This window comes from Idiotropiscis lumnitzeri, chromosome 1 (genome assembly GCF_059441095.1).
Source record: "Idiotropiscis lumnitzeri isolate Australia: NSW breed Sydney's pygmy pipehorse chromosome 1, RoL_Ilum_1.0, whole genome shotgun sequence".
Lineage (NCBI taxonomy): Eukaryota > Metazoa > Chordata > Actinopteri > Syngnathiformes > Syngnathidae > Idiotropiscis > Idiotropiscis lumnitzeri.
This window is the reverse complement of record NC_142391.1, coordinates 28,983,556-28,998,288: the sequence shown is the minus strand read 5'-3', so window position 1 is coordinate 28,998,288 and position 14,733 is coordinate 28,983,556.

Here is a 14,733-nt window from a genome sequence, read left to right as displayed (position 1 = left end):
TCAAAATCAAACCTGGGGCTGCTTTGCTACATTGGGCACAGGAAAAACTGGAGCTCACTTGCAAACTGAAAAATTGGGGCTGTTATGCTGCATCCGGCACATCAAAAGCTGGAGCTTTTTGGCAATCCCTATTTAAATATAAAAATTAAGTATCCAAAGAAAACACTGTGCCGTTTGTGAAACATGAAGGAAGCACAGTTATGTGTTTTCTGGAGCTATTTTGCTCCACAGCGGAAAAAAAACTTCAGCTTCTTGGCAAGTCGCATCAAATTTTCCAAATTAAAAAATGAAGCATCCAATGAAAAAAAACATATCACTGCCAGACTGATGGTTTTGAAACTGCTTTGCTACAACCAGCATAGGACAAACTGGATAATTTTGCCAAATCACATGAGATCTTTACAGTTGCAAAAATAAAGCAAACAAAATGGAGGCAGCTGAGTTATGTTTCTGTGGATGCTTTGCTTCATCCTGAACAGATAAAAATGTTGCTTTACATGAAGTCACATCAGCTCTATGTTAAATGCAAAATCAAAGAAAACAGTGTAGCAACTTTAAAACATGGAGGAGTCACAGCTTGGGGCTGTTACATCTATGGAAGTAAATCTCTGAATGTCTTTTTCCCCGTATCTGTGGCTGAACACACAACAGGCTCAGGAATAGCGAGCACAAGACCATCATTTGTCTGTTTTGGAAAGTGAAAGTATAACCCAGCTGTGGTTTTCTTATATAGGTTGGGTTGTTTCATAAAAATACACAAATGATGTATTTATGTTGTTGTTACTTATCTTGTTTTTTTGGGCCAGTTTTACGGCAGTGCGAAGATATATGGTTGTGAATGCTCTTGTGAAGGGTGTGCAGGTCTGAGTAAGGAGCTGACTAGGAGTATAGTGGCTCGTGCTCGTGTTCACTTGTATTTTTTATTTTTTTTGCTGGTCATCTTTAATTTTATGGACTTTAAAAAAACAATGAGGAATTTATTTTGCCTCCTCAATTTTTTCCCTGTGAAGACCGTGTCAGGATTTTTTTTTTTTAATTGATTGTTACAATTGAAGGCACCAATTCTTTAAATACAGGTTGTGTGTTATTAAAGAGGTGAGGTAAATCTGCATTTCTGGCCATTTATAATTTGATAAAATATAAACTGGACCAATAGTAAAGTGCTACCAGAACTCTGTTTTCCTTCTTATTTGGTTACAAAAGCTCAAGTTTTTCTTTAACAGTTTAACAGATTATTTATTTATTTATTCATTACATGCTTTTAAAGCTAATGTTAGCTAACCTATTGAAAGAAAGAAAGATAATATAACTACAAAGTACTTTTTGTTGGACTCACAATGGAAGGGTTTATTTTCGATCTTTTGTGGCTAATGTGATGTATTGGAGTCCATCCGTTTGTGATACTTGATGTAAAAAAAAAAAAAAAATTTTTTAAAAACGCGTTAGGATATAAACTGCATTGTTAGCTTCACATGCTAATGGAAAGCTACCTTGCTGGTAGGTGTTATGGGTCCTGTTTTTAATTTCCATTGTTGGCTCAAGATAGTTTTAAGCAATGTTTTGTGAACTAAGAACTTTAGACTGCTATGTTAGCATTTTGTTGCTGTCTACCTACATTGTTGCCTTCTATTTTTTTCTTTGGGTGTTTTGGACCAGTTTTTGTTCTTGCTCCACTTAACTTGATAGGACTCTCCCCTGGAGCTGGCACATTTTTTTAATTTATATTTCTTTTTAAAAAAGGACTCCTCTGCATTTTTTTAAGAACAAAGTACTTTAAACTGCTATGTTAGCTTCTTGCGATAGCTGAAAGCTACCTAGTCACTAGCTTGACAGCTGCTGACTGCCTTTATTTAGATATTTTGGTGCTGTTCGTGTAACTGTCGGCTTAATAAAAGCATTTGCTGGTGCCTATTAAGTATACTTTTTGTATATAAACGACTTTAGACTGCTATCATAGCTTTTCCTGCTAGGAACATAGCTTCCAGCTAAATAACCGCAAGCTACAAGCTGGCTACTGGTTTAATTTTTGTATTTTGCTCCTGTTCCAGTTGGGTTTATCGGACTCTCACATGGAGTCGATTCTCAGCATATTTCTTTCCTAAACAAAGAACTTTTGACTGTTACGCTAGCATCTTGTGCTAGCTAGTTGATTGGTACACAAGCTCAGAGGTACTGCTCTATTATTAAATGACATTTAATCCGACTCACAATGTCTTTATAAACCATCAGGACCCATTAAGGTGTGTGAATTTCCTTTTTCTTCCCTTCACGTACTCATGAAGCTACACAGGTGCTGCATTGTCTTCCTGAGAGAACTGCTGCTTTCCTGCCCCTTTGTGCATCGTGCTGTGTCACGAATTCTCATCCAAACATTAAACACAGCACCACCAACGAGAAGAGCTAATGTTCACCCTGCCTTTCCTCTCCCCACGATAATTATGAGATTATTAATGCAAACAAGCTCACACAGGCATTCACACACACTGATGGAACTTTCATTTACAGTGCAGAAGCATCAAACGTTAGAATAATAAACCAGAGAGCATCAAAGTCATCGTGATTTTTTTCCCAAAAATGTTTTTCCTCCACAGTGGGAAACTGGGGAAATATTTTTCATCTGGGAACAGACGGAAAGTCTCTACTCTTTGTCCAAGTTATGACCTTATAAAACAAGCTCAAATAAGGAGATATTTTATTCCTGTGACTAGGCTGCAAATATTTACACCAAGCCTAAAAGAACATTACCATAAAGTATTTAGATAACAATATTAGACAATACAAAATATTGTAGAAAAAATATATGAGAAAACTAAACTAAATGTAATTGCAAAACATTAGAACAAATGAAACTAATGGACAAAAATACAAAAAAAATGATTATACAAATAATAAAAAAATATACTGATTTATTAGAAACAATTATTATAAAGAAATCAATTGGAGAATCCAAAGATATACAAAAATATCAAAAATAAGAATATATATAAATATTGGAAAATATAAAAAATATGCTGAATATTAGCTGAAAAATACTAAGATGTTATCTATCAATATTTTTATAACTGTTAGAAAAAAAGTAAAAATACATGTCATGCAAGAATATTAGACAAAAGACAACAATTTCTTTATTATATAACAGTAAAGTAAGAAAAGTAAAAAATATATAAACAAAATTGAAATATTAACTGAGTATTAGCTAAAAATACTAACATATTTAAGTAGAATATGCATAATTGATGGAAAAAGATATACCCAAATATTAGAAATGAAGATGAAACTACGACACAAAAAATCTAAAGTGTTGGAAAAATACCAAGATTATGACAAAAATATCAGATGTAAAATATCTTAAAACTCGGCTGGAAAAAAATCTGTATTAGTAAAACACAATGCAAAATATTCGACAAATAAAATAATAATTGACAATACAAAAATAATAGGAAATTATATATTGTAATATTAAAATATTTCCCAACAGATAAAAACTTTATAACTAAAGGTTGCTGTTAAGATATGGATTGTGCTGTTACTGATTAGTTCCTGTGCTTTACCCATTAAGCTTGCTAATTGAGCACAGACAGCCTATTGATCATCATAGCACTACTTTTATGTCTGAAGCAGCTGCTTCCTGATATTGTGACGACCTGACCTCGTCCACACAATGCCTGGGTGACCAGTCGCAGCGGGCCAGTGCTGCTCCCAACTCTGCTAGCGGGCAAGCGTGGTGGGAGGCTATGTTTTTGGATGCATAATCACAAACAGGAAGCTCTGCCGGACAGTCGCACAGAGCCACTTCCTCCTTTTGTTTACGGCTCGGCGTGAGTAAAAGATGCATGTTCAGGGTTTGTCACTGTGGTGACTGTTTTGTCGCTCCTGTCTACTTTGCTATGTGGGTCAAATTAGGATCTTTTACCAGTCTCGTCAAGCATTTAAATGATCAAGAGTCAAGAATATCTGATGAATTCATTTTGCATTTTGAATTAATTCATTTCAATGTATTTACGTAATATATGCGAGTAAGTATTTTTGAACGTGTTGCTCCTCATTGTGTATTCATGTATTACTTGTTGACGTGTTTATATTTTAATAATTTGAGAAACTTACTGCGTTACAGTAAATGTGAAACGCGTCTTGTGTGCCTCTGTGTCGGTATTATTTTGCTACGAGCTGGCTACGGGGTCAGTGCACACAATGTCCATTGAATTGAAAACAAATATTTGATTCTTTAGATTTTATTTGATTGTAATCACTCTGTGTTTTTATGAAGGACAAAATCATAGGGTGGGATTTTTCATGAAAAACACGTTACAAAAAATGATCTGGCATTGAGAAAGCAGTTGTTGGAGCGATGCTGTAGCATTTTGACATCGTCGTTTGCATCGGAACAAAATGTCTTGAGGCACAACTTTTTTTTCATTGTGTTGTATGAAATTTTATTCGGCAAAAGTACTAGAGGCATTTCTTCTCTGTATCGGTAAATACTGACAGAGTGAATCGGTCTGAAAAAAAAACGTATCAAACGTCCTTAATCTCAAGGCGCCACTGTCGTTGGGAATCCCCAAACACAGCAAAACTCTCCCTCTGGTCCTCTTTTTCATCTCTTCCTGTCTGTCTGACATTTGGTGACATTGGAGTTCTTCGACTGAGCGTCTCCAGCCCCTCTTGGTGTTCTGTGTATCGTTTTTATACCAACTCCCACGCATCCAAATGGAGTGCCATGAGTCAGAGGTGCGGGGCATAGAAAATTCCCATGACACCATTTGAACAGATTCATTATTTCCATTTTCTTCTTTTGCTGCTCTTGTGAAAATAAAATTTAAAAAAAAAAGGTTAGAATAAAAGAGTTGTAGGATGTCACTCGCCGAGGCTCATTATCACTCAGATGGAGTAAGATTTTAGTTCCTGCTATAAAAACTTGCGGCACTTTTTTTCCTCACCTATTTATGAAACATTACAGCGTGGCCCTTAACAGGAAATGGTAGAAAGGAAAGGTCAACGTATGAGCTGCTGTTTGTGTTTATTTTGGGCATGGTTCAGTAACTGAGGGACAGATCAATGTGTTTGGAGTTGTTATTCTCATGGAAGATTTTACTGATTTGATCCAAGTATATTATTACAATATAGTATAGTTAGTAAGTATATATTACAGTATTAGAAACAGTTTCATGTCTGTACTCGACGGTAAGTATTTAAGAATTGCTTACTTGAGACAACGAAAATTCAGCTCAGCAAAATGTGCAAAAACTACAACCATATGCTCGAGGATTTTGCGTGTGCATTCATTCTCTTGTCCGCTTCCGCCTGTGTAAGTTAAGAAGCGACTGGCACAGCGATTTTGTTTTTTGATCACCTCGATCGTGGTCTTTGCTCATATGAGCTCACATTTAACACAAAATATTGTGCAGAACACATTTATACTTTGACAGATTGAAGTGGACATGAGTAATGAGTAATAATGCGTATTTGAATTTTGGTGGCGATCAGTTGCTGTTTCAGACACCAGAACTGACAAACCAAGCAATATTACAATGCTTGCGTACGTGGACAGTTGAGACGAAAAAAAAAACACGAGCTCCAAAAGTGGGCGTGCCAATTCGTTATTCTTATCCGAAAAATGCCCTTAAATCACAGTCTTTTAGGGGGTGAATTTGAGTAATTTTGTACATTTATATGCATACGTATCATATAAGTGCCAATGTTCAGCCGGATCAAATGTCCCTTTAAAGCCAAATCTAACGTTAATCGGTAAATACGGAAAGTGCACCAGCCGCCAGGATTGGATAGTATTCAAATTTTAAGGATCTTGAGTTTATGAGTCTAGAGGCAGGAGAGGCAATGATAATCATACAGTACTTGTTTTTAGAGATGAAGCGAGTGTCTTTAAGGTGAATCATGTGTTAAAATCCAAATCCCTAATTTTAACCCTGTTTTTCAAATCCCAAATCCTAAATCTAAGTGGAAAAATGCTTTTTAATCTCAAACCTAAACCCACACCCTAAAAACTTCGAACCAAACTGAACCTAACCTATGATAGGCTAGATTGGTGTATGATTGGTCATAAATGAGCAACAATCAAGAATTAATTCAGAGATAGGCTCAAATTAAAAAATATGAATAAAAGGACCTCTTTAGAAATTTGTGAAAGTATTAAAAGATTTCTAGGTGAAAACGTTTTTAAAATGTTTGACTTGGATATTATTTTTGTTATACCTTTACAAGACGTCATCTCCGATCTACTAGTTTAGCCTCTTGGAGCAAAGTGATTTGTGATCGACTAGTTATGCCTGCTAAGGACTGAATGGGAAGCAATGCGCTAAGCTTCGTTCTCGCTTGAGCTGCTGGCGAAGAAGCATTTTTGTCCGAGTGATCATTGGTATATCCTTTATCCGGGTATGAAAATAATTGTTATAGTGCAAAAGCATCAAAAGCAGTGTTAGTCATAAGTTAATTTTGAACTTTATATGTTTTTTGAATGTTATCGAAAAAGTACGTCAAAAGCGGCCATTACAGGTGGACACGAGTTTTTAAGAAAATGTTGAGTCACATTGCGACTGCTGATTTGTGTAGTCGAGGTAATTGGTATTTTGTTTGAATACTTTTGTAAACTCTTTGCGATAGCCATAATGGACTTTAGAAATATAATTAATATCTTTGTATATTCTTTTTGTGCATTGGAAGTGTATTTCAAGAGTGTACATTTAAGCTTCACTTTATTCCTTTAAAAGTTATTCCTCTAATTATGCCCCATGTTAACTGAAAAAAAAATTGATTTTGTTTTATCGTTGGAATATTTGTAGTCCAGTATATTTTGTACTTATTGTGAATATTCTGATGATAAAAATTATTGCTTGAGCTGCTGGAGAAGAAGCATCTGTGCCGAAGTGGTCATTGGTTTGTCCCTTATCCAGGCTCTAACGAAGACATTATAATTTCAAATTCTATCCCTAATGACCTCTTAAATAAACCCTTCAGAATTTCTTTAAAGTGCGAATTTTATACCGTGAAACTGGTGTCTAGTTCAGGTGTGGTCATGTTTTTATAGAGCAGAACAACTTAAAGTGAATTTGGGAAAGTTTAGAAGTCCTCTTTCTTTTGACATTTTCTCACATTTTCCATCAAGAAGCTTGGCCTCTCGCACCTTCTCCCGGGCAGCAGCCGCCTCCTTTCCCTTAACCACCGGAAAACGGGAGCCAAAGACCCTCGTCTGTGTTTCCTCACATTGGGCAGCAGCAGAATGTACAATTCAACAGTAAAGTCACGGGACCCTCCTCCTCCTTGATAAGAACAATACAGACGGACCCGGATGCATTAATCTGTGTGTGAACCACTCAGGAAATAATAGGACCGCAATACAATGGCCTATTTTCCTTCCCTCAGGTATTTTTTGTGTGTGCTTTGGACAACAGGTTCACAAGAATTCTGACTTCTGTAATGTCTTCTATGAAAGAAAAAACACCATGAACAATGATGGGAGATGATAACGTTTTTCATTCCTGCAGTGTGATCATCTCTAAATAGTGGCTCTCAAAGTGGTTTCTATGAGCCCTACCTTGGGGGTCAGGAAAATAATACTGGTCAACATCAAATTTTAATCAGAGATTTTGATGCTGATTTAAAAAAAAAGAGTATTTTTTCCTAGCACATCAGGTTTTGAGGTGTTTAAATTTTTGTTCTTTTAAGCTTAACCTATTAAAGCTTTTGAGTGTGGATTTTACGGTGCATTGTAATTCATAGCCATGACGTTTCAGAAAATAAATCCATCTGTTCTTGAACCTGACCCTTAATTCATAAATACTACTGAATATATTACATTATTATTATTAAAACTTGGCGTACTTGAAGAAAAAAAGACGATTTGACTTTCTATCTCTACAAATTGCTCATGTAAAGGTTATAACTTTTTAACTGCTAGAAAAAGGCTTCATTCTCAACATTACGATTTTCTTTAAAAAAAAAAACATTTTCTTGTGAGTCAGCAACTTTGTAAACGCTGCGTCATTTAGATATGGTATATAAATGAAACAGTGTGTGTCCTTGGAAAATGTTCTTTGCTGTTTTATGCTTAGGCCAAAGCACTGCCTAATAAAAAAAACATAACTTTGGCACCATCTAGTGGTATCTTGTTGCCCAGGAACTATGTTGAAGTGAGGGGGAGAGCTTCGTTTATGTAGGCCCTCGCCTTGTCTAATCAAAGAATAGTACATTACCTCCATTATGTGGCATCAATACGCAAATTGTAAACATTTTTGGGGGGTGTCAATTATTGACAGATTTTTTCCCACCCACAAATAGCGGCGGAACCTCCACGTTATTTCGGAATTGAAAGTAAGGAGAACTTCATGAGGAAAACCGTTTAAAATTTGTATTGCTGACCATATGACTTGTCTTATTCTTTACGGATGTTTGCCTACAAATCTTGTCCCTCTAAAAATAGTCCCACAAGGGTTGCGAGGCCGCAGAGGTCAACATTTTCCTCAGCCCCCACAGTTCATTACAAGCCTGTGAACCTCTGAAGTAGTAAACAAGGATGTATAATTAGATCCTGTGTTCAAATGTATTCAGGATCATCTTCAGGGAACATTTATCTGTTAGCGAGTCACAGGATGAAGGTACTCAGATATTTAGACTCAATCCCATTACTTCAATCCCCCCCCTTAACTTGTTTGAGGAGATGAATACGAAGGGTGGAAAAACAATCCCCCTAGAAAATGGGAACGCAGTAGATCCGCTATGTCATCACTTCGAGTTGCATCCAAGTTGTGCCGTAAGCAGACGCGACATTACTTCCAAATAATAACGACATGCAATTACTGATTACACAAAGAAACAATGAAAAACGCATGCCAAACAATTTAGAAGCAGCCTCCAGACTGCTAGTGACCGTTAAGCAACTTTTCAAACGTGACTAATTCCAATAACCAACAAATATCGAACGAATGATCGTGTTGTTGGTATGAAAATTAATTTGTCACGGCATTCAGAAGCTACAGTACTGTACAACCTGGCCTTTAACCATTGTTGTTTGGTCCCACAGCCAGCTCTATGAGAGATGAAATATTCATGGTAGCTTAAAGGAATACTCTAAATTGTCCTGATGTGTGATTCTGAGTGCAAATGGTTGTTTTTGTCTACGGTTTTCTTGCGATTGGCTGGCGACCAGTTCAGGTTGTATCCCAGCACACCCACAATCCTCGGTAGGAGAGACAGCTCGGAAAATGGATGGGTGGATGTAATTTATAGCTATGACGTTTCAGAACAAAATTCCACCTGTTGCTGAAGCTAACCCTTAATTCATAAATATGAGTAGTAGCAGTAGCAGTACGGAGAGCTGATGGGCCTGGGGGAAAAAAGTGCAGATTCAGACTCAGTGGACTCAAAAAAAAAAAAAACTTAAAAAAGTTTGCTTGAATCTCTGACTTAACAAAAAACAACAAACAGTAAAATTCTTTTTGAGAAGTGTGAACATGAAAAGTGCCGGCAGACATTTTGAAAGGCAAGCCTCAGAACAAAGCGTTATTTGTCATTAGTCATGCCTTGTACGTGTGACATTGCTGGCTAATTCGTGGGGGAGGTGGAAAAGGTTTCTTTAGACTGCAGAAAAATCATTACAAACCAGAGATTTGACGTACACGAAGAAAAGCGAACGACAAGTATACTTTGGCTGCCCACCTTTCCTTTTCACTCTGAGCTGTTGCTGTGTTGTAACGGTTTGCCGTTGGTTAGCATTCTGGAGAGAGCTTCACTTTTAAACGCAGCTTTGCAGATGTGCTGTTGTTTCCCATTTCTTCGTTAGTAGTAAAAATAGATAATAGATAGTATACAACACTCTACCCTGTTCTTGCGCGTTGTTTTATAATTTACTGTAAAATCAGTGTGAATATTGATTAGCATGTCTTCCGTATGATAGCATTTAGCTAGCAGAAGTTCATTGTTAAATCAATTGTTTAAAATAACGGTTTTGCAAGTGACAAATAACTACAAGTATGAAAATTGTGCCTCTTAATTGTAGAAGTGGTTCCCATATGGGCATTTGATGTCAATTCAACATCAATATGACATCACTTTAAGGAATTTGATGTAAAAAGTCTTTTGTGTGTATCTGGCAACGCATGTCTGAACATGTCGCACGTACACACCTGCCGCTAGAGGCACACACCCACACTCAAGTCTGTATGCAAAGTCATTTTTTTTTTTTGAGCAGCTTTTCACATTCTTTGGCTCAATTCATGACTGGGGAGGAATGAGGCAGTTGAATCCATAAATTTGCTGTCAAATTGCCAAAACATTTTCGATAATGGTGCATTGTATTTTTCCTTTTCAAACAATTAACTGTATGGACAAATTAAAAGAGCGATCCAGAGGTCCTCGAGACTCAAGAAGGCTGTGAGCAAACGCTCCACCAGCACCGCCTCGTACGTCTTAAATTTAATTACAGAAAAGAACCACAGTTTAAAGAGGAGAAGTTTTGCTCATCTGTGTCAAAGCGGTTGTTAAACATAGACTGCGTAACATTAAACCCAGCTGGATGAAATCAATCAGGTCTTTAATCTGGACTGATACCCAGTCATGCGTTGCTTATTAAATAATGACAGCCACTGTATTGGCGTGAACAGACTGTGCTTTGGTGCTTTTGACCCAAACAAACCCCCATGCAGCTGTCTGTGCTTGTAAAGCTGATAAAGTAGAACAGGTTTGCTCCATCTGCGCTGCGCCAGTTGTGGGCACAGACCCCCGAAGCCCCCAGGGTTCACACAATGAGGAGGAAATCAAGACAAATCCTGTTTACCCGCCACCTCACAATGCCAAAGAGTAAACACGTTTTTGGCCTCGGTCACAATGGGCAACGAGCACAATGGAGTAGTTATGTGAGCAAAAAACCCAAGATGTCTTCTCATGTTTGAAGACTTACAAGAGGATTATTGTCCTCTGGGGTCAATATCCAGAGGTGGTACTTAGAAGTACAGATAATTACGTGGAAAAGAAGAAAGAAGTGATACTGAACGTCTCTGAAATGTATTTTTTTTTCTGTCGATTATGTAAAGAGTATAACCGTTTTGATAAATGATTTTTTAAATTCTGCTTAAGTACAGTAACAAAAAATGTTTTTGTATTTGGATTTTTTAAGGTGAAGTCAATTTTAGCACAGTATAACGTCCCCCAAACTTTTTTTCGCACAATTTAACACATATTGTGGTGGAAAAGCAAATGGTTAAAAATACAATTTGACGGTCAGTGTGAATGTAAGTGGTGATAATTAGTTGGAGTGCGACGCAGCTGGTCTCAGTTTGTGTTGCATTTTGTCTGGTACACGTTTCTATTTAACTTTTGCATTTATTGAACAGAAACTTGCAAATTTAAGCGACCATCCTACTTGACTCACTTTTGTTCCGTACACTTGTAGCGCGGTACGGCCGTGTTTCCACACAGAGCAAATCAGGGAAGGGACAGGATGAATTCTAGCATCACATCGATAAAAAGATGCAGTGCAACTCAGCCTGGTCATTTTGTATGTCAAAAGTATGTCTTTGAAATTGTTAGAAACGCTATCACATCAACATTTATATCATACAGTAAGAAAAAAAAACAACCACGAGTGCGAACTTCAATATTGATGTACTTTCCTACAATGAAAATTTTCAAGATGTAACTGCTCCTAAGTGCATCTCTCGTCTTCTTGTTTTGCATTTGTACTTGGCATATAGTTTTGGCTAAAATTTCGAGGATCCACCGTGCCTCCATTGTTGTCTGTGCATTCCCATGGAAACCAATTGAAAACACTCAATGAGGTTACGCATTAAAATACACAAATTAATTGACTGATTGACATCAAACCAAAAGCAGATTATGGGCTTAGTTAATATTCATTTCCATGACAATACTCATTTGAGCTGATTAAATAACGGCTTTAATATGAATGAACTCTGTTTACAGGTTGGGCATACCATAATTACTTACGTATCAATATTTGTCGACTTCACTGTAGTTTGCCTGCCCTCAGGCTCTCTCAACGTCTGCTTACTATTTTGGCCTTCTGCAGCAGTTTTACCTGCAAGCTAGTCATGTGTCATTCTGTGGTTTATACAACAAAACGGGAGCGGGCAGCTGACAGTGAAACAAAAGGCAGTTTAACAGTCTTTGATAACCGCTCAGGAAAAGTTTTTTTTGTTTGCCATTCATTTAATGGTCGGATTACGGCGATGGCAAGAAAACAGAAATATGCCTAATAAAATTATTTCAAAGCAGTACAAACAATTGCTTTCAGCCATTGTATCCATGTTCTTCTGCTCAGTACCAAATATTTTACATTGTCTTTTTTTCTGTTTGTAAATTATTCTTTGACGGGGCGATACAATGTATTTTTTAAAAATGTCCTCAAACAAATTTCATTGTGATTACAGTGTGTGAGAGCAGCATTTTAAGGGTGAAGCTTTTTTTTTTTTTTTTTAAGCGAAAATTCTATATCGTGGCTGAATCTGGACCGTAACTCTCCAAAGACAACAAACGGCATTTCAGTGGGGCATTTCATACTGGCTTTATACAGCAGTTGATGGGAATCGGGAGCCACTTTTTGCTGATTCAGCTCGAAAACTTTACCTTGCATCATCAGCGTTAGTTTATCAGTGTGGAAGAAGATCCTAAGTGATAATCGAGCGTTTCCCAGGCTTTCATCTGTTGATACCGCAATGTTGTTGCTGGTGATGATGATGGTATTTTGGAAAGTTTGTTTTTGTTTTGGTTTTGTTTCACAATGAATTTCACACCGAGATCCTTTTCCAAGTTCTCAAAATGTAAACTATTCAACCTTGTTGTGGTTGTACCAAGGTGAAAGATAAACCGTGTATTTTTTCTACAAATCCGAATATGATTTAATCACTGAATAAGGGAGTTCAGTTAACCTTTTATTTATTTATTTATTTATTAACAGAAGCACTGTATCCACCTCTATAGCTATATTGTAAATACAAGGCTCCAGCATCCCTGCGACCCTCGTGAGGAGAATCGGAACAGCTTACTAGTGCGTTTCAAATTATAATATGAATAAATATTTAATTGCATTATGAGATTTTTTTTCTAATTCGTGGAGGCCACTTTGTCCAAACTGATTTGGGTTTGGGACACTTCTGTTCTACAGAACTTTTTTTTTCTTTTGCTGCACATTACAAATATTACAAAACAGCTCTTGACACATTCTATTGATTAATATTATATATTTTTTTTACATTTTTTAAAATTTATTTGCAATATTTTTTTAATTAGTGCCGCCATTTTGAAAGTGCGCTAAACAATTAGCAAGCAAACAAAAGCTGCAATGAGCAAAGTTTAAACAACCACATATATGCATGACTGTTCGCTGCATGAGAATTGAGAGAAACAAAAGTTTTAGCCATTAAAATTTTTGTACAACCCGGGTAACTTTCTAACTTTTTATATCTCAGATAGAGCTGGGCGATATGACCTAAAATCAATATCGCGATAAATTGAGCAATTTTACCTCAATGGCGATAAATGCACGATAAATTCCCGCCCGTGGATCAAAATAAATGCATGAAATGCATATTAACTGTTTTTTCATTGACCAACTGGTACACATTACTTTCAGTGAAAAATAAAAGTACAAAAATCATTTGTATAAGCATTCCAAATATCTTGCTTTGCATGACTTGAACAATGTCACAAAGAACAGGAAAAAAAGGGTCCCTCTGACAAAATCTTTTCTGCAAATAGATTGCGCCAAGATGCTGTAATGCCATTTGCAAAGGCCTAGATTTGTGTGAAGGTCTCTTGTAAACAAGGACCTCTTTTTTTTTAAACACCAAATTTACAGACATGGGCAAAATTATGTCGGTCACTGTATGGAATTTCGGTTACGGTAAATTTTCGGTTTATCGCCCAGCCCTAATCTCAGAAGAGAAGCTAAACAATAGTGCCCACGAAGGGGAAAATCTAAAGCACTTAATGTCAGAGAGCTTATAAGGTCGCTTTAGGGGAGAGAATACTTTGATCAATCGTCACTAACATTTAAAAACATTAAGCCTTTTCCTCTATACAGGCGCTCACTATCCGTCCAGAAAAAAAAATCTTAATTTCAGCAGTAAACAGCCAGCCTCAATTCAGAGCATCACAAAAAAGCAGAAATAGCATGGTTCGACAGCACCATAAGCAAAATGTGGGGATGTATTGATTGACTCAGGCCCGATTCGATTCGATTTTAGGTTCCCGATATCAATTTGATGGTGAGTGCCTGTAAATGTAGAAAATTCTGGATTTTTGTCAGGTGTCGTAAAAATTCGCAAAAGGTTGCAAAGATATTTGCAGTTTTTTTTTTGCTGACAGTTTTACTTGTCCCAAACACTTATTCTTGAAGTCAAGAAAAACGAACACTGGCGAAAACCCCAAATCTGCTACGTTGGCCAGCATTCGCCGTGAGATACCATTTTTAAGTACTACGCTATGATCATTGCTTTGCACTTTTGTGGTCTATTCCAAGAACTGCCACTTTTGATCGCTTTGGGTGATTAGAGATTTAGTCATGCCAAATTAATTAAATAAACATTGGAATAGAAGCTGCCATAAAAATGTGAAAGTTTCACAGAAATATCTGAAGAATTAAAAACATTAAAATGATTTTATGAAATGAAAACCAGCGCTTGTGTAACAGCTTTTATTTTGTTTTCGTGGAAATTGTCCCACAGTTGCAAAATTGAAAAAAATAACTCATTTTATAACTTATCA